Source organism: Bicyclus anynana, chromosome 16 (genome assembly GCF_947172395.1).
Source record: "Bicyclus anynana chromosome 16, ilBicAnyn1.1, whole genome shotgun sequence".
Lineage (NCBI taxonomy): Eukaryota > Metazoa > Arthropoda > Insecta > Lepidoptera > Nymphalidae > Bicyclus > Bicyclus anynana.
In genome coordinates, this window is record NC_069098.1 from 2,436,879 (window position 1) to 2,458,804 (window position 21,926).

Here is a 21,926-nt window from a genome sequence, read left to right on the forward strand (position 1 = left end):
GTGTTGTAGCCTAATATTCGGATCACTTTTTGCGGGGATTTTGTAGGGACGTAACCGATCTATAGTATAAAATTATCATTTTCTCTGTCAACAGATTCGTAGGTAAACTGATATAACTGATACGAGGATAAAATATAAGCCTTTGAGAAGTACTTACTATACAAATACCGTTGCTTAGTATTGGTGAAATAATTTTCAAAGTCGGCTCAATAGATTGAGAGATTACCCCCTATTGCCTTACAAAGTATAACTCTTTAAAATATTAGTAAAGGTTAATATTACTTATTTATAACATTTATACAAGAATTACTCGTTTAAATAAAGTAAATAACGATTATAACCTTTGGCTGGCTTTGGGTAAAGAAAGGTACCTATATTTAGTAACTAGCGGACGCCCGCGACTTCGTCAGCGTGCAAATCAATGTAAACTTTCAACCCCTATTTCACCACCTTCTTATTTTATTTTTGCAATATAAAGTATCTCATAACCTTTTCCGTATTATGGTCTTAAACCGTGCCAAGTTTCATTTGAATTCATTCAGTAGTTTCAGCGTGATGGCCGAATAAAGTTGTATTTTACTGGTGAAAACATGGACAGACAGACAGACAAAAAATCGAATAAAAATATTTTTAGCTTCAGTATCGATTATGCCCCCCAACAACAATTTTCAAAATATCTTCAATATACAGAATTGGACCTGCTACAGTTCTATTATAAGTATAGAAAAAAAAGCGGATTTGAGAGAAAAGGCGAATATTAATGTCTATATGGCAAATATGTTTTTCTATATAACAAAAGTATAGTCGAAACTTCAACAAAAAGCATATTACTTAAAAATCTATTATTTCCTTTGAAGACAAGCATAAAAGGTAAGCCAATAATAAAACAGTGATCATGTCAGGATTAACCCGAATCCCCAATCAAATCAAATAGGTGCCCCACCTTTAATCTGTCAACCCTCTGACTTCATCGCAAGTAATCTCTAAGAGGAGTAATTTGATGAATCCACCGAACAGATATGAAAGGGAATTCACAATGAAATCATGCGTGGATCCCATTTTGTATTACATTGAATGGAACATGCTACTTGGTAATACATTAGGGGTTAGGTCGATGTTATAAATAGTTATATTTTTTTTTCAATGACCTATTATAGGACTCAAAATTGATAGAATGGCAGAGAATGACCTTGAGTGGAGTCACGCACTTGTGAACGATGTGTGTAGGGTTAAACGATCGTTTGACTGATATAAAACACTCCCCTTTTCCACTCAAGTCACTCTCCCCGCCTATCCCAAGTACCCCATAAAGAATTACACAACAAGAGATGTGGACGGCACGAACGCCACGAGCACACTGAAGCCAACACGAGATCGAGCGACGTCATATCGCGCGGCGACGGCCAACGCGGCGATTACAGGCCCAAAATATTCTGGTAGACATAAGTCACTCCTCTACTTTAGCTACAAAGGGATTTGGAGCTAGAAGGGATTTGGACCTACATTTGCTATCGACAGTTCACGTGATCAAGATCTGTCACTCCCATACATTTTTCTAGTTTTCGAAGCGTTTGCGATCGTAAGAGAAGAATCGACGTGCCACTTGGCTACAGGGGCTGTTTGATGCTCGATTGCTGCTTGATTCTACTCAAATTCATAGGATTAGAGTATTTTGGCAATTAGATGTAAATTGTCATGGCCATGACAGCTGACGTCTGGACTTCGGCTGCTGATGCAAAGAATATTTTGCAAGGACAAATGCATATAATAAATATTTCCACGTTATCCTAGTGGTTAGCTTATGTAGTGTCAGATTATGTGGTCCTCGATTCAAATTCTGGGTCAGGCTTTTAAATATAGAGCTTTTCCTTTTATCTAGAAATTCTTGGTTCAGTAGACTCAGAGATTACCCCCTGCAATACCACAGACTTTACTTAATGTTTTAAATTAATTAGTTATAGATTTAGTACACATAGATCCCGATGTGTCCCGAAATCGGGGCACCATAGATAGTGTGTTTTATGTGACCCGAAATCGGGGCACTTAACGCATCGCTACGCTACAATACGTACGCTTGTGTGCGTGTTGGCGTGGGTTATTAGTTTAGCTCCTACACTCACATACTTGTAGTCGCAGAAGTGGCTTACGTTTGAAGGGAAAAAATGAAAGGTATTGCGAGTCTATAGGTTATTCTATAGTATAAGTCTATACCCTATAGTCTAAGCTATTAGTATACATTAGTAAAAATGGGTACTTCGTTTATATACACTACCTATGTTAGTAGTACGTACATAATGGTATAAATCAATAATTAAAAAGTAATTAAGTGGATGCCTTGTAATGGTTGTCAAGGATAAAGTCAAGGGCTATTAGGCGGGCCCTTTATGGAGAAGACGAAATTGCTTACTTGCTTACAAAATTACGTAAAATAATTCATGAAACAAGATTAAAGGAAAGTAATTACTACTGCCAAGATAAAACGTTTGTGTAATTTATAAATGTACATTTCTACTTATGAAAGAAATGTTATTATGAAGGAACCACTTTTATGAATAGCGTCCACAGAACCGCATCGTATCGCATCAAACTAGGCTAGCCGTCTAATAGATTCGTCAAACGATAAACTAAATCAATATTTCTTTTAAAGTTCGGTGCACCTTACTATGCTTATGAATATATTGATAGGTAAATTGAGAATCAAACCAGGGAGGCTATTCTGTAACAATGTTTGTATCACTTGACAGTGGGAGCTTCGAACTCGTATCTATCGCTCTCTGACTATAGTATTGTGCTAGTCAGAGATAGATTGAGGTGGGTTCGAAACTAGAATTTGCGAGTTATGCAAAACATCGTTACTGAGAGATCATCATTATCAACCCATATTCGGCTCACTGCTGAGCTCGAGTCTCCTCTCAGGATGAGAGGGATTAGGCCAATAGCCCACCACGCTGGCCCAATACGGATTGGCAGACTTAACACACGCAGAGAATTAAGAAAATTTTCTGGTGAATTTAAACTATCGTGAGTGTTATCCATATTAATTGATTAATTATGAAACACGGCTAAAACTCACGTATCACGTTTGGATCGTGCCGCGTTGCAAGAACCAGCTCATGACTAAGGGCCCCGAAACTAGTCGGGCATACTCCGACCAAATATTACGTGAATTTTAACCGTGTTTCATAATCAATTATTAAAAATATAGTATTGTTTATAGACACATTTTTAATAGACTTATTACCTACAACTAATAGACCTTAAAACCACCATTTACATATCGAATAGATTTAGCGTCCCCATCACAAAGTCTTAGTTAACTTGAAACATTTCCCGAGGCCAAAGCAAAGTTTTTACGGCACCCAGGAGAGGAACTTTAACACCGTTTTAATTAGCCCACTTTATTTCCCACTCTGTGTTACTGTTTGGAGCCCTTCGTTCAGGTCGTAAAAGGAGACGCAAGAAATAGTTTAGTAGAGAACGTTCCTCGACCTTTTAAATCTAAGATTTTACAGCTTGAGGAACACTGAATTTAAATCTGAAGTTTAATCTGAATTATTTTGGAAAATTTAAAAGGTTTTTGAATGAGGAACCTCTTTGATTTTTTTTTATTTTAAGAGAATTAAAAAAAAGTAATTATAATTGGATAATTGAATTACTTTGTTATTTTTCTGCGAAAATCGACCAATCAATGGGACAACACTATCTCCAAAATACAAAAGTAGGTATAATTGTTTTTCAACAGATAGGTAATTGTGCAAAACTCCTTCATCGCAAGAATAGCTCAGCTACTATGCCAGACGTTTAAGACTTTTTTTTTTACAGTATCAAGTAATATTTAAACAATAAACTGCACATTAAAATCCAGTAGATCCGCGGTATTTCACAAACATCAACAAAGTAACTTTACTGTTAAATCTGTTACAAAGTAACAGACTGACACGGATCACATTCTGCTTTTAATTTGTGATCTGTAATTCTACGTGCCTAGAACCCTCTTTTTACACTTTCATGAGCTACCACAAAGTAAGCTGTTTTAACAACGCATGTTACTGTTTATACAAAGTAAATTAGACATTTTTTTTCTTTATTAGTTAGCCCTTGACTACAATCTCACCTGATGGTAAGTGATAATGCAATATAAGGTGGAAGTTGGCTAACTTTTTAGTAGGAGAATGAAAATCCACACCACTTTCGGTGTCTACACATCGTACCGGAACGCTAAATCGCTTGGCGGTACGTCTTTGCCGGTAGGGCGGTAACTAGCCAAGGCCAAAGCAAAAATAAATACGTCATACACTGTATACTCGACTAGCTGCGTCCCATGGTATCACTCGCGTAAAATCTAGTTATGGTCTAAAATCACCTATCTAGTTATGCAATCTCTATTACTGGATTATTCTATTACAAATCTAACACTGTAATTATTTTTAGGTCATTTCATTTAATTCACTTATAATTAAAAAATTAATGTAATTTTTAATCAAAGCCGATTCTCAAAAATTATATTTCGTGAAAACCTTTCCTTAAGATTCTTATTTATTTTAAGTACCTATGTCAGGTTTTAAAGAAATATAATGGATATATATAATGTAAAAAATAGTGATTTTGTTTATTACCTATTTCTAGCCTGATTGCTAAATTGATTTTGACAAAATCTGATATATTACTATCGGTTATCCCTTTAATTAAATAAAATACTAAAGAAAATTCCCTAAAGACTCTAAAGTAAACCTGAAATAAAATAATTCAATCCAAAGAAAACCATCGTAGACGATAATAATAATCTAAAGCAACTTCAATTTCTTTCTTAGTTCGCACAAAGTCACTTAAAATTACTGTTACCATATTAAAGTAACTATCTTACTTTGTAAAAGTAGAAAGCTTTGTGTCTCTTTGTATCTAGAGTAATTCGCTACCGTTTGATTCATTCAAGATAAATTAAATGTGACAACTTTTGATATTCTCACAAAAGCTTTGCTACTTTTAGTGGTTGATTACAACCAGCTCTGAGAGTTCTTTGTGAATAACCTCGATACTACCATGTTTACTGTCTCCAGCTAGCTTATTTGCACGGAGAAGAAGACCGGTGGCTAACTCAGGCGCTAAGCAGACACGGGGTGTTCAATACTTACCTGTATGCTATTGGGAAGGCACCGAGTGAAAACTGCTACTTCTGCGGCGAGGAGGACACCCCGAGACATGCGATCTTCAAGTGTGCTGGCTGCGCTGATCTAGGAACAGAGAAAGAGGGGCCAAAGGGAAAGGTGGAAGCGCAAAACCGCGAAGAACGCAAAAATAGGAGCGAGGAAAGAGAACGGACTGAAAAAAAAGAGAGAAATGATAAATAGAAAGTCAGTACATGAAATGCATGGCGGTTCCCGGTAGAAACCGGTAGAAAAGACAAAAAAAAGAAAAAAGGCTAGCCTATTTGGTCCAACCTATTAAAACAAACATCAAATCAACTGAAGAATATCATCTACCTACTGTATGATATTCACAAAGGGTATAGAATAGAAGGGCATAGAATCTTAATTTTGTATATGTCAACTAATATACGTCAAAGTTAGTTAGTTACCTGCAGGAAATATAACTGTGTTGAATATAAAGGTATGACTGACATTTTGCATTTTACTATGACGCAGATCAGAATCAAGAATGAGGAGATCCGCAGAAGAACCAAAGTCACCGACATAGCTCAACGTGTTGCGAAGCTGAAGTGGCAATGGGTGGGGCACATAGTTCGAAGAGCCGATGGACTTTGACCCCAAGGTGCTAGAATGGCGACCCCGCACTAGATCGTGCTCTAGTGATCTCAGGATTGTGATGTTTGGAAGTCCCTAATACAAAGTGTCCTGCAGTGAACATCCATCGGCTGATATAATGATGACGCAGATAGTCCATTCTTTTCTTTTTTCTATACATAATAAATCGTCCGCAGTCCTTATAGTGCCGCAGTTATAATAAAACTTCCCAGGGCAAAGATCACCCTAAATTGACTTCGACGGGTTGACGGATTAAAGGTATTTGATTTGATTGGGGCTGATCCCATCTAAGTCAACGATTTATAGATACCTCTTCAGGGAGCTTCGTTTATTGTAAGGGTTTACGTACCGGGTGGGCTTTTATGGCCGATTATATTATAATTATTGCCTCTTTCTATCACACAGTAATTGTTTGGCCGCTTTATATAACTTTCAACATCTAATAATGTTTTTAACCGACTTTTAAAATAAAGAGGTTCTATGTGAGCTTTTTTGAAGTCCTCCGTGGCGTAGTGGTTTGTGCGGTGGATTTACAAGACGGAGGTCCTGGGTTCGATCCCCGGTTGGACCGATTGAAGTTTTCTTAATCGGTCCAAGTCTGGCTGGTGCGAGGCTTCGGCCGTTGCTATTTAACACCCTACGGACAAAAACGTACCGCCAAGCGATTTAGCGTTCCAGTACGATGTCGTGTAGAAACCGCAAGGGGTGTGGATTTTCATCCTCCTCCTAACAAATAAGTCCGCTTCCATCTTAGATGGCATCATCACTTCCATCAGGTGAGATTGTAGTCAAGGGTTAACTTTAATAAAATAATGAAAAATAAAAGTGAAAAGTTATAGATCAGAAAATAATGTAAAAAGTTAAAATTGATTGAGTAATGAAATGACTTCTTAATAAGTCCACCACCAAAACCTTTGAGGTATTGAGACGCAAAAACGTGAATAGAGCAAACGAAATTACAATGTTTAAAGATATTTTAAACGAGTGCTAGAATGTTCTCGGTCCGTTGTTTCTCGTAACGGCAGTTGAATTACAACAAAGGCGGTCGGTGAGTCATTGTCTTCACCAAAGTGGCCGTTAAAGCTAGATTTCATATTAATTAGCTTGTGTAAAGATGGTTACACACTAAGACCCGAGTTCACAGACTTTCATTTAACCGGCCCGTCAAATATTAAACGTAGTTTAAACAATGAGCGTTTCTTTTCCTGTTCACCAGACGCTTTATTACTCTGGTTTGTAAACCGAGCGCTTGAGAACGGTGAATGAACGATCTATGAACAATTTATTTATTATCTATAACAGCATTGTCAAATTTCGAGGAATTCCCCAAATGGCGAGGTTTATTTGGGTACTCAGATATGTTCTTTCCCCAATTTGATTTAGAAAAATACGTATTGGCAGCACCAGTTTATTATTTACTATGTCAAATTGACAATTATTTACTAATCATTTTGTTATATTTTTTAGTTTGGAAATCGAAGCTGGCAGCATCCAGTGGCTTAATACCTCAACGCTAGGAAGTGTTTGACCTAAGGGAGACAATAAATTATTTCTGAGATGAAAAATATACTCTCTTAAAATTTTATGGGTCCTTTGCATTTTGGTAGTTAAGAGGGTAAACTTCACGAAACTTGCGAGCGTTAAGCGAAGAATAACCGGAGTATGCAAGCTCGGTTAAGATAACCGCCTGATTTACATCCTTAACCGGCATATGGGCTGTGGTGAACACGAAATTTGGACTTAACGGCGTTTAACTTATTTAAACGGTTGATTATGTTTAAACGAATGTTGGCGAACTCGAACCTTAGTACCCGTATTAAACCCATCGTTGTTCACTTTTCGATGGTGTAATCAAAAATAACACAATAGTCTAAAAACCGTATTAGAAACGACTTTCACCCATCTGTTTAATAAATTAAAAGTGTTTCTAGCAAAATGCGTCAAAAATCCTATATTGACGTTTTACCCCGAAACTGGAGGAAATTAGCAGGGGTTATAATCTCTAGATATACGGAAATGATTTTGAAAATTCTTTTCCAACAATAAAGGACAAAATATGAAGATGATATCAATATTCGTCGCGAAGTTGAAGTAGCAATGGGCGGGGCACATAGTTCGTAGAGCCGTTGGATGTTAGGGAAGCTCCCGAGGTACTGAAATTTAGTTCCCGCACTAGAAAAGCAGTGTTGGTCGACCCCCACCAGATGGACTGACGAAATAATCGCAGGGGTCTCTAGATCGTGATGTTTGGAAATACAAAAGGCCTTTGTCCAGCATTGGACGTCCATCGGCTGATATGATGATGATGATGATGATGATTATGATAATGATGATTCAATCAAACCTTTAAAATCCCATTTACGACTATAAATCTATACCTACTATATTATAAAGTTGAAGAGTTTGTTTTGTTTGACTGTTTGTTTAAACGCGCAAATATCAGGAACTACTGGTCCGATTTGAAAAATTATTTCAGTGTTAGATAGCCCATTTATTGATCAAGGCTATAGGCTATATATTATCCCCATATTATTACGGGAACGGAAACCACCCGGGCGGAACAACTCGGCGTCAGCTAGTATGTTTATATAGACTAAAGCTGTATATTTTTAAAGCTTTGTTATTATCGTCGTAGTGGAGAGGGTGGCGTGAAGACAATGGCGTCTGGTCCATTGTCTTTGACTGAGTTGGCGTTAAAGCTTATCGTTTTGAGTTATGTAAATATAAACCTCGGCATTTATTAGCCTTTAAGTGGTTTTATGTTTGTTTTTAATGAGACTATTAACATTTTTTTATTCAAGACTCTTTTTTTACTCCGTAAATGTTTAGTGACAATATTTAGGCAGATATCGTCTGAAGAGTTTACAGAATATACATATATCCGGTGGTTTTAACTTACGGTACCAGTAAGAATATAACTAACCACATGAATTTAACATTTATTATAATTATCACATCTGTCTGACATGTTTTACATATTTATCTATTTTCTTTACATCTCACCAAAATAATTAAATATTAAAATGTAACCTAAACATACCATTAATTGAGCAATTCGTTAAAAATATATGAAAAATAACTATGCTAAAGAAAAGCTTGTAAATACACAAAAATACGTTTATTTTTTCTTAATTTAAATGTTAATTCTCAGTGAGTTGATTACATTGGGGAACCAATTAAACAACTGGAGAGGAGCAAATTAACTATGCTAGATAATTTATTCTCATAGGACAAAAGAAAGACGACAAAAGTTTTGCAATATTTGAAAGGATATAAAATGCTCTCTACTCGCACCTGAATGCATTAATATTGATAATAATAAAATAAATAAATAAAATAAATAAAATCTTTATTAACCAAAAATAGATACAAAAAAACCATAAGATTGCCTGTGGTCTCCATACTAGATTGATCTGTATCGTGGAGACCAGGTAGGATTTTCTAATGTTTTCCATTGGACTAGGACTAATTACAAAAAATACAATAAATAGGAATACATTACAAAAATAAATACATTACAAAAAAGAAAAGTAAAGTAAAACAGTAAGCAGAAACGTTAGATAGAATATTTTGTAGAAAGTTTTTGAAATAAATATTAAATCATTTACTCTCTTAAAACACATTATACATTCTACTCAATTATAATAAACACTAGCAGACGCCGCGCGGTTTCACCCGCGTGGTTCCCGTTTCCGTAGGAATACAGGGATAATATAGCCTATAGCCTTCCTCGATAAATGGGCTATCGAACACTGAAAGAATTTTTCAAATCGGACCAGTAGTTCCAGAGATTAGCGCGTTCAATCAAACAAACAAACAAACAAACAAACTCTTCAGCTTTATAATATTAGTATAGATAACCTGAGGAAAGGGAAATTACAACGTTGCAAAAAAAACACCCTTAACTAAAACTATTTCTACCCACGAGCGCGGAAATAATCTCAAAATAACATAAAACATTTTCTATCGTTTTCAGCAAGCCTAATTAATTATTGTAATAAAGTCTTTAGTTTTTAGCGGAAATAGTAATAACCCAATTTCTTATCTAATCTACCAAATTTAATGCGACGCTCGGGTAAGTACACGTTGAACATCATGGGCTGCCCTAACAAAAGACTAAACAGGACTCTAGAACGTGTCAATATCGGATGCACTTTCGTTCATTTCCCAGTGCATCGCGCGCGATGGAAAATATTTGCATAGTGTTATACCTGTTTGGGAAAACACCGATGTGTCGTGCGCAAACATTTGCCAAATAAGCATTTGTTTCTTGGGAAATGTAAGGTAACAAGAATATGATATTTCCCACAGACAAATCTAAACTTTTATTTATTTTTATTTCAATAGTTTCTTTGAATGAGTAGATTGCTCAAGTTGAAAGAAAAGGTCAAGCTGTAATATATAAGGTTGGCAATTATGGATTTTACTATTGATTAGTGAAATATTGTAATCTGCCAGTATTTACCCTAATCATTTTCGACGATGGTCCTAACGATGTTGACGCCGCCGTTTAGGTGGCGAGTGGTGATGATGGCTAGTCCGGCTTGGGACTGCTTTTGCTGTTCGCTGCCTCAACTTCGGATTCTGCCATCTCACACTGCGATCGTGGTGAGCCTCTAAAGTTTAAATTGGGTACTTCAGTGAGATTACGGAAAGTGAGGTTTGTGACTAGTTACTGATGTACGAGCAAGAGGCGAACCGTTATTCGATTTATCGTTCCGGTACGTAGCCGCGTGGAAACCACTAGAGGTATGGGTAGAATTTGTACCTCTTTCAAGCAAGTCCGTTTCTATTAGACTGCATGGTCACTTTACAGTAGATGAGATCGCCGCCAAAGGCTAACTTATTATAGAGTAAAAATAAAATAAAATGTAATCAACTACAAATACTATACTAAATAAAGAATATAGGCCGTGATGTAGGTACAAGTTATAAGGACTTTCACGGGCAAATTTTATTTAGGTACCGAACCTTTTTACGTCCTTATGATATTACAGTACATCAAACATATTATGTGACATAAAAAACATGCGAGCTTTGGTAAAAGAGATAATTTATTTTTTTCGCTAGAAAATTTTATCTTCGGATTTGGAACACCGATAGGAATTTTCTTTCTACATTCGTATGAAGAACGAAAATTCTTAGCGGTGAACGTGTTTTATCTGATAGCAACACAGTGTAGTGAGTTTGATTCTCAGCTGGGACACAAAATATAATACAACAATTTATAATGATTTAATTGTTTTCTATGCAATTGCATTGAATGCGTAATAATAGTGAGTGCGTAAAAATATGATGGCGAAGTTAATATAAATATAAATAAATAGTCTTTATGAGAATATCTTAGTAAAATAATATTTATTTAATTTTCATATGGATCATTATGGTCATCATCATCATATCAGCTGATGGGCAAAGGGCATCTACCGCAGCAGGACATAGGCCTTTTGTAGGGACTTCCAAACATCACAATCCTGAGCCATTGAATCCCTGCGAATCGCTTGATGTCGTCAGTCCACCTGGTGAGGGGTCGACCAACACTGCGCTTTCTAGTGCAGGGTCACCATTCCAACACCTTTGGGTCCCAATGTCCATCAGCTCTTTAAACTATGTGCCACGACCATTGCCACTTCAGTGTCGCCACGAGTTAAGCTATGTCGGATGACTTTGGTTCTTCTACGGATCTCATCATTTCTGACTCCAACGCGCAGAGATATTACGAGCATAGCTCTTTCCATTGCCCGCTGTGTGACTCTATGCCTTCTTATGAGGCCTATAGTCTCGGTACCATAGGTCACTGGTAACAAACACAGGTTACCAGTGACCAACCGACCGACCGACGGCTAATGTGTAATAAAGTGGTTTAAATAAATAAATAAATGATGATGATGTCCATGTCAGTCTGTTTATTGCGACATTACACAGAAAGAGGTTGAAAGCAAAAAATAGTGGACATGCAGTACATCTACACCCCGTTTCATGTAGACCGGAGGTACCGTAGTTCGATCCACATAAATAAAGGCACGGGCGGAACCAATTTCCCATTGGGTCATGATAGTGTGACCCAATTCACGCGGAGTCGAGTGCAAAAACTAGTGATTTACAAATTGGCTCAAACTTGTCTATTATTCAGTAACACGGTAACTTTTTACTGTCAAGACATTTACTAAATTATGTAGATAGGCAGTTATTATAATTATGTAGGTAGGTATACATTTATGAGCCGTGATAGCTCAGTGGATATGACCGCTGCCTCCGATTCCGGAGCATGTACCTCACACTTTCAAGTTGTGTGCATTTTAAGAAATTAAATATCACGTGTCTCAAACGGTGAAGGGAAAACATCGCGAGGAAACCTGCATACCAGAGAATTTTCTTAAATCTCTGCGTGTGTAAAGTCTGCTAATCCGCATTAGGCCAGCGTGGTGGACTATTGGCCTAACCCCTCTAATTCTGAGAGGAGACTCGAGCTCAGCAGTGAGCCGAATATGGGTTGATAATGATGATACATTTGGCCTTTGAATGTTTTTATGATGATAATCGATGATTTTCACTTACTATCCTATAGGCTTGTTCAATTACTTAATAATATTATTAAAGAAATTAATCTATATGGATCTAAATGATAGATGCTGTAGCTGCAGCGTCTATAATTATTTTATGGTTTTTACAAAAAGATATAAAATAGACGTTGTGTAAAAATCAATGACAGAAAATCGATTGAGTAAAAAGTATCAAAAGTTAAGATATATTTTTGAATATCGAATCACAAGTTCAATGGCCATGACCTTTGCAATGGTTCATCGATTCGGAACCCTTCGTAGGGTTCGGTAGGTATACCGGGACCAAATTATAGAAAGCAATTCAAATATAATGGGCTACGCTACTAACGGGTAAAGAGGTTTTTTTAACTGTAAGGCTCTTGGTGGCTATATGATCAGATCCTACATAGAGACTTGGATAAGCGGTAAGTTGACTATAAAAAAAAATGCCAGGTTACAGGTTATTATTTAACTGGATCTATTAGTTTTTGAATTACAGACATATTGTGGACCGACGGCTCAGCGTTTTCTTCGGGGCAAGTACAGTAATGTAACATTACTAACTTGCAAACCCCGGACTAAAAATGTATGCCTACTGAAAATTTCATAAAAGTAAGAAAAGCTCAGTATGATATAGCCCACCCACCAAACCAGGACCTTGTGATACGAAGGTTCACAAGGTCCTGCGTTTGGTTATACATAGGCTAACAACTGAACCAGCGAGTTATTTTATGTTATTACTAGCGGACGCCCGCGACTTCGTCCGCGTGAAAGTCGTTGTAAACTCAACTACCCCTACCCTACCACTACCCTACCCCTACCCTACCCCTACCCTACCCCTACCCTACCCCTACCCTACCCCTACCCTACCCTACCCCTACCCTACCCCTACCCTATCCTACCCTACCCTACCCCTACCCTACACCACCCCTACACTACCCGTATCCTACCCTACCCTACCCCTACCCTACTCATTAAGGCTGCACTTCTTTATTTATTCCCCCCCCCCCCCCGCGAGCGCGGCAACCGTTACACAAAAATAATCCATATAGCATGAATTAGTATGCACGCGCGATGGCTTAGCGTAGTATATATAACTTTGGTGTTTCTTTATCGATTTTTATGATTCTTTTTTTATTGAATAGGTAATAATATTAACTTTTTTAGTTAGGGATGAGTGATGAGTGTTATAAACATAAGAGTTGACAAATTTAATTAGAAAGCTCGAACTGCTAAGCTATCGGGAGTTACACGTGCTATTGTGAGTCAACCATAAAAGATAGACATATATATGCTGTTGTGTTTTTATAGATAATTTTAAGGAGAACATTTCCGTCATACATGATTTCTATGTAGCTTTAACCATTAAGGCTGTACACGCGACGGAAACTTAAAAAATTGAGTAACTTCTCCCGTTTTCTCAACATTTCTCTTCACTGCTCTGCTCCTATTGATCGTAGCGTAGTGAAAAGTATACTATAACCTGCCCAGGCGTATGTAGAATAATTGTACCAAGTTTCGTTAAAATCCGTCCAGTAGTTTTTGTTTCTATAAAGAACATACAGACAGACAGACAGACAGACAGACAGACAGACAGACAGACAGACAGACAGACAGACAGACAAAAATTTTACTGATTGCATTTTTGGCATCAGTATCGATCACAAATCACCCCCTGATAGTTATTTTGGAAATATATTTCATGTACAGAATTGACCTCTCTACAGATTTATTATAAGTATAGATTTCACGGGCAAACGAGACTATGAAAAGGAATTCCTATAAACAAAACTGTATCCAATATTCATCATCCATTCGGTAGATGAAATCATAATAGCATGCAAATCTAGTAACGATCCAACACACTATTCAGATTATCTTCGGGGCCACGACCCTAAAATTAGTGCCACTGCATAATATCATAATAAATATATGAATAAATCTTGACTAAAGAACTTACGCCTATGATTCAATATGAGTATCAGTATCATTGAATAAAGTTCAACCTCTGACAGGAGATGGCACTAGCAGAAGAGAACTAAATAAATATAATACCTCTCATAATATCGCCAAAAACCGTGGCCCGTTAACACTGTTGAAATTGGCTCTTACATACTGGCAACATCCATAAAATCAAACGCTAAGTAAGTGTGGATTTTAATCTCCCCACAAATATGCTCTCACAAGAACGTTGGAGGAGCTAAATTAATAAACTTCAAAGTTCACGCCAACCGTCTGGCGACGACTTGAGTGGGGCTACTTTTAATCCCTTGGGATAAATTCACACTCGTAAAAGATGTTTGCACTAAAAATTTGTCTCAGTCTTCTTGTGTAGACAACAAAAACTTCAGGTTTATTATAGTCTAAAGCTAGACATAGTATAAGAGCAGTGTGTCGTACGTTTTATTAACAACCAGCTGTCGACCCTAAATGGCTAGTAAACGGAGAGAAGTTTTAAAAATTTCAACTTTTACCTATCTACTAAGTAATTGGAACAATAAAATAATATGTTAGCGTAAAAACTAAGCCTTGATAATCCTCCTCTGCCTTCGATTCGGAGGGCGTAGGTTAGAATCCGGTGCGGTGGATGCACCTCCAACTTTTCGGTTACGTACATTTTAATAATTCAAATATCACATGTCTCAAACCGTTACAAAAACGTAGCGTGAGGATACCTGCATACCTCAGAATTTTCTTAATTTTCTACATGATTGTGTGAAGTCTGCCGATCCTCATTGGGCCAGTGTGGTGGTCTTCTTAGCTTAACCCCTTTCATTCCGAGAGGAGAGCTGTGCTCAACAGTGAGCTGAATATGAGTTGATGATGACGATGATGATGATTATGATAAAAACTATGATTTATTTAAAAATGAATTTAAGTAAGTATGTCTATTAAAGACATATCAAAGAATCATATTTATAGATATTATAGAGAAGATCTTAACCAGTAAAGTTTGCTACCAAGTGATTTAGTGGTCTAGGGCGATGCTGTGTAGAAGCTAGGTTAATTAAAGTACCATTCCAAGCTACCATCTTAGATCATTAATTGAGATCGCAGCAAAGCGCTACTTTATCATTGACAAAAAAAATACAAGAGTGGTAAAAAAGATTTTAAAAAGAAATTGTTAAGAGCTAGCTTATGATCCTTGGACTCGTACGAAGCGTTCCTGCTCCGCACTTTCGTCGTCGTCTCGTCTTTGCCGATTCGGCAACAGCGACTGGAGACTCTGTCACATTACACGCGGGCTTCGATCATGCGCCCTCATGTGACTTATGTACCCTATTTTTGCGCGGAATGTCCTGGAGCAAACAGGACAAGTTAGGGTACCGTCCACATAATTATATGAGATATTGGAGGGTGGCTTGGCCTTAAGTTGTTCACGACGATTATCCAGATCCCGCCTCCGCCTATCTTCAAAACCAAAGGTACTCCGCTAAACATAGGACCTCCACTCTGACCGATCTTTTGCTAACATCTCCCAACGAGTAGAATCTATGTTACAGTTAGCCAAATGCCTCCGCACTGTGAAGTTATTGAATACCCATCCAGCCTCCGTTTTCCCTACCACCTAAAATATGGGTATATTCAAATCGAGAGTGAATAGGCATCTTCTAGACAAGCGCGTTCCACCATAGGCTGCATCATCGCTTACTGTTAAACATGATTGCAAACGAGAAAAAGCTAATTCGTACGACAGCCTCCGTGGCATAGTAGTATGCGTGGTGGACTTACAAGACGGAGGTCCTGAGTTCAATCCCCGGCTGAGCTGATTGAAGTTTTCTTAATTAGTCCATTGGCCAACTTGATGGAAAACTTTTAGCTTATATAACATCAGGTAGATCTAACTATAGCAGGCTCTTAATCCATAACACGATGTTTGAGTGCAAACTCATACAGAAACATTCTACATGTCGTTAGATGGAGGGCCTAATAACATCCGAAGACGAACATTTCCCGTTTCGCTGATAAAGTCGGTACAAAAAACGGGCCCGTCTCGATATCTTATTCGATTTAGAATTACGAAATACAATTTCGAAACTCGGATCGAAGTGTCCGTAATCGCGTTCCTTGAATCTCATTTGCTCACTTTTCTGGGTCTTCATTACTTTGAATTTATTTCTATTCAGTTCAGGATACGTTGATGTATGTACATATTCAATGATTCAATACGACTATTGCAGAGTTTGTTTCGTTATATATTTTTTTACTTTTTTTATTTTATAACTTGCGGACGCCCGCGACTTCGTCCGCGTGGAATTTAATTTTTCACAAATCCCTCGGGATAAATGGATTTTCCCAGGATAAAAAGTAGCCTATGTGTTAATCCAGAATATAATCTATCTTTACTTGAATTTTCAGGTAATTCGGTTCAGGGTATATATTTATAATGTTGGATCTTAGACCATGATATTGACTGGGACAACGTAACGGGTAGTGGCAAGCTATAAGGTCCGTTTATATCTACAGACATTTAGCGTGTCAGACACGTGCCGTGCCAGACAAAATAATATTTTTCTAAGCAGTGTTCATTAATATAACATATTTATATCTATCGTAAATGTACCGCGGCCGCGCAAACGTTGACATACATGGGCCGCGCCCGACCAGTATTCGCGGAAAGTATATTTTGTCTGTGCGGTTCACGTATGTAGATATACGTGTAGATAGAGTCCTTTTTATGAAACTTAAACAAAATTGACAGCGCCTTACACAAATGACAATAAGACCGCCATTACCAATTGACAATGAGCGCCACTAAGACATTAGCGCCGCGTCTCGGGGACTTCTTTCATGAAAAGGACTTTAAGTGTCTCTAGCTACTCTATCTGCTGGGTAGTGTGAATAAACGGTGTCTGTGGGTGTCTGCCGCGCTACTTGTCTGTGACGTGCTATGTCTGTAGATATAAACGGACCTTTATGATGCATTGCCATTCGTCTCAAACGAAGGTAGTACAACATTAACATTTCCTCAGCTAATTGAATAGTAGATAAACTTTACAAGTATATTATTAAACAATTAAATAGATAGTTAGAGGTTTATGTTAACATATTCAGCATCAACAAAGTTCATTTGGAACCGCAAAACAAACAGCGCTTCAGTCCCTAATTGCTTTCAACGCGTGTTTATTCTCATACCAAAGTTATAGTTGACATTTATTTAATACGCAAATTGTATTTGCATTACAGTTACAAGCGATGGGAATAGGAAATCCACATTCAATACAATCACAATCGTGTTACAGTCATATAATCATTTAAATAGGCAAATTTTCGCTGTTTTACATTCATACATCATATTCATTATCAATCCATATTCAGCTCACCACAGCCACGAGTCTTCTCTCATAATAAGAGGAGTTAGCTTAGTCCACCACGCTGGGCCTATGTGGATTGACAGACTTCACTCCACACTCATAATTCAGAAAATTCTCAGGTACGCAGGTTTCCTAACAATGTTTATCCCTCACCGTTTGAGACAAGTTATATTTAATTTCTTAAAATGGACATAACTGAAAAGTTATTTATTTATTTTTTAGTCATCATCATAAGAAGGCTCAGAGTCACACAGCGGGCGATAGAACGAGCAAAGCTAGGAGTATCGCTGCGTGATCGAGTCAGAAATGAAGATATCCGCAGAATAAAATTTCGAAATATAATGTTTGTCTCATAAAACCGTTATTGAAAAAGGTTACATTTAAAAACCGCTCCGTGTGTTGTCAGCCTTATTATACTGCATTTAAAAAAATGAGTCAAACACACTATATTCAGCGTAAATGTGCGCCACTGTTGCGCAACATAAAACACGTGAAGTAATGGGAACTAGGTATATAAAAGTTTCTCGTACATTAAATTAAATGTAGTAGTTCGCTGGATCTCTTCAAAAGATGTATTGTGTAGAACGTTGGAGCGTGCAATGAGAGACTCTAAACTAAATTACTTTTTATCACAATAACGTACTGAACATAGCCATATTTACTTAATACATACTCGTTTTTAATAGACTATACGATACAAAGGAGTACTAATGTGTTTGTTAGATGGCGACAATGATGCTTGCATTCTTATTGTCCGGTACTCGTTCTTGTCGGGTGGAGATCCTTGATTGTAGAGAGGACTTAGTAGAACACGTAAACAACCACTCGAAAAAGCGATCCACTGTACTGAGTTACACGTGCTGCATTTTGCGTTCTTTGTATCGTTTTTATCCTACTAAAGTTTGTATGGATGTTTGGATGTATGTTTGGATGTTTGTTACTCTTTAACGCCGCTACTACTGAAGCGATTTGGCTAAAATTTGGAATGGAATTAGATTTTACTCTGGATTAACACATAGGCTACTTTTTATACCAGAAAAATCCATAGTTACCGAGGGATTTGTGAAAAACTAAATTCCACGCGGACGAAGTCGCGGGCGTCCGCTAGTTTAACTATAACGCACCGTTATAGGCAGCGCAGTCTGATCGCTTGCAATATATGTAGTGGTTAAAAGTTTATGTATGTCTATGTAGACACAAGTATCTATACTAATATTATAAAGCGGAAGAGTTTGTTTGTTTGTTTGTTTGATTGAACGCGCTAATCTCAGGATCTACTGGTCCGATTTGAAAAATACTTTCAGTGATAGATAGCCCATTTATCGAGGAAGGCTATAGGCTATATTTTATTTTAAAAAAAATAGGGATCCTTCCTAAAACTCCAATAATGTAACCCAAGGTGTACATGGCGCCTTCCCAACAGTCTGCTAATTCCCTCAAGCATTGTCATTGCTATTCAAAAGGCCAAGGGGTTGCAAATACAGCAGCGTCATTCACTCGCAGCACACATCATTTTCTACAAAAAATGTCGCGACACCATATATCTATCTATCTATCTATCTATACTATAATAAAAGAGTAGAAATCGAGTGTCTGTACTTTGACCAAATTTAACTAAAATCAAGTTAGGGCGATTAGAAATGAGCAATAGAATACAAAAATATATTTTTTTATTTTTTTGCCTGTCTGTCTGTCTATCTGTCTGTCTGTCTGTCCTTCTGTCTGTATGTTCGTGCTATTCTCTGGTTCTGCTGAACGGATTTTGACGCGGATCTCACAAATAGATTAAGCAAAGTTCAGGGCAACATATAGGCTTTGTTTCATTAAAATCGGACTGATAGAAAAAAGTTATCTTAAAAAAACCGGATTGCTCAAATTGATTCGCAGGCGTTATTTGGAGAAACGAGATTTCCACTAAAACTGTGTAATATCGATATTGAGGCACATATTCTATACTCAACTGACCAATTTGTTTGTTTATTTGATTGAACGCGCGAAACTAATCTCAGGAACTACTTAAAAGTTTAAAAGTTCAGGTTCAAACTGAATAATCCTTTTTGTGTTTAAATAGTCACATTGTCTACTTTTTTATCGTATAATGTTATGCAAGATTTATTACTATAAAAAGAGCACGAATTTGGCGCAATAGCTTTTAAGTACTTATCTATATACTTATAATAAAACTGTAACAGGTCAAATTACAGAACTTTTTGATTAATTTAAAAAAAAAATTATCATAGGGCATTATACAATCGATACTGAATTCAAAAACATTTTTTTTTCGATTATTTGTCTGTCTGTACCTATTTTTTGTTGACCGGGCATCACACTGAAAGTACTGAATGAATTCAAATGAAACTTAGCACGGTTTGAGAACATAATACGGGGCAGGTTATAGAATACTTTTTATAGCGAAAATAAAATCAGAAGGGGGTAAAATAGGGGTTGAAAGTTTGTACGTAAACTTTATTATAGACCGGTATTTGGCCGGGAGTTTGTGATATGGTCTTTGACCGTGATTACGGCTGGGTATTTTACCCAAACAAAAAAAAGCGCGGCCTTCGGCCGGGGATTTGTAATATGGCCTCTGATCGTGGCTACGGCTGGGCATTTTTCCGATGCACAGAAAACGGAACGCGCAGCCTTCGGCCACTCACCGTATTGTAGCCGTATTGTAGTTTATGATACAGCCTTCGACCGTGACTACGGCTGGGCATTTTACCTAAGCACGAAAAACGGAACGCGTAGCCTTCGGACGCGCACTGTATTGTGGCCCAGCCTTCGGCCGGGAGTTTGTGATAGGCCCTTCGACCGTGACTACGGCTGGGCATTTTACCGATGCACAAAAAACGGAACGCGCGGTCTTCGGCCGCGCACTGTATTGTGACCCGGCCTTCGGCCGGGAGTTTGTAATACAGCCTCCGACCGTGACTTCGGCTGGGCATTTTGCCCAAGCACAAAATACGGGACGCGCGGTCTTCGGCCGCGCACTGTATTGTGGCCCGGCCTTCGGCCGGGAGTTTGTGATGCAGCCTCCGACCGTGGACGGCTGGGCATTTTACCCAAGCACAAAAAAGTACGTACTTTGTTGCTGTGATTTTATCATTTTTATATATAAAACATACGAAAATATAAATAGAAGGGGCGACGGCGTCGGCGAAATGTACATCGATTTTCACGCGGACGAAGTCGCGGGCACCTGCTAGTATAATATATGATGCCGGTATAATTACAGGCCGCAAGTGCAAAGTCGTGCATTATATGACATTTTTCTAACATAGATCAACAAATCTCATAGGTTTACTAATTAACATTATTTGGGATATCTGCTTATTTCAACTCAAAAATCAGTTGAGTCTTCTTTTAGAATAACGAAGGCAACGATGTTTTATAAACTCAAATGTATGAGTTTTGAGTTTTGTCTCTATATCTAAAAATAAATTTATCAATATTATTATGTTAGACACAGAAAGCTACAGACGATTATGAAATACACGTTGTAGTGTTTAAAAAAAATCGATAACAGCACTAACGGCACGTGAAAAAACGCTCGGAAAACGCTCTGTTAAAGATGCCCTTAAGCTTGCGAAACATTCAGGTAAAACGTCACAGTATATCACGCTCATGAGTGAATACATATTTGAATAAAAAACGAAACCACTATAATATTCGGCGTCGTACCAAAATATTCCTTGAATATTAATATCGCATAACGTACTGGCGGTTTTCTATATTGAATATGAACTTCGGCACAAGTTGTTTCATAATACAAAAGCGAACTGAAGGAGTGGCGATATTTACATTATTATACGATACATTGCGTCGAGCAAATAACGAAAAGTTTTCAAGCTACTGTGAGAATAGCTACCTACTCTTTGCCGGAGAATTTACATGTTCCAACTAGCAACTTGCATACGGGCTATTATATAGTAGAACATAGTTTTTATCAGTAGCGCTATTCTGTAACAATATTCTTACAACTTGACATAAGGAGTTACGAATTCGTGCCTATCTCTCTCTATCTATACTAATATGTTTAAGATAATTGTTAAAAATAGCGCAAAACATTAAGTTTGTTTATCACAAGAACTTTAATCATTTTAATATGTTCAGCTCATTATCTATACTGATATATAAAGCTGAAGAGTTTGTCTGTTTGAATATTGGATAGAAGCAGGCGTTACTTTGCAGAAGTTCATCATGATTATATAGTGATTTATTTATTTTGCCAATTGCATGTTGTAGAGTCAACGTCTCCTGAGGATGCTCCGGTTTCGGGGTGAAACATACGTAGAGAGTATTTTGTC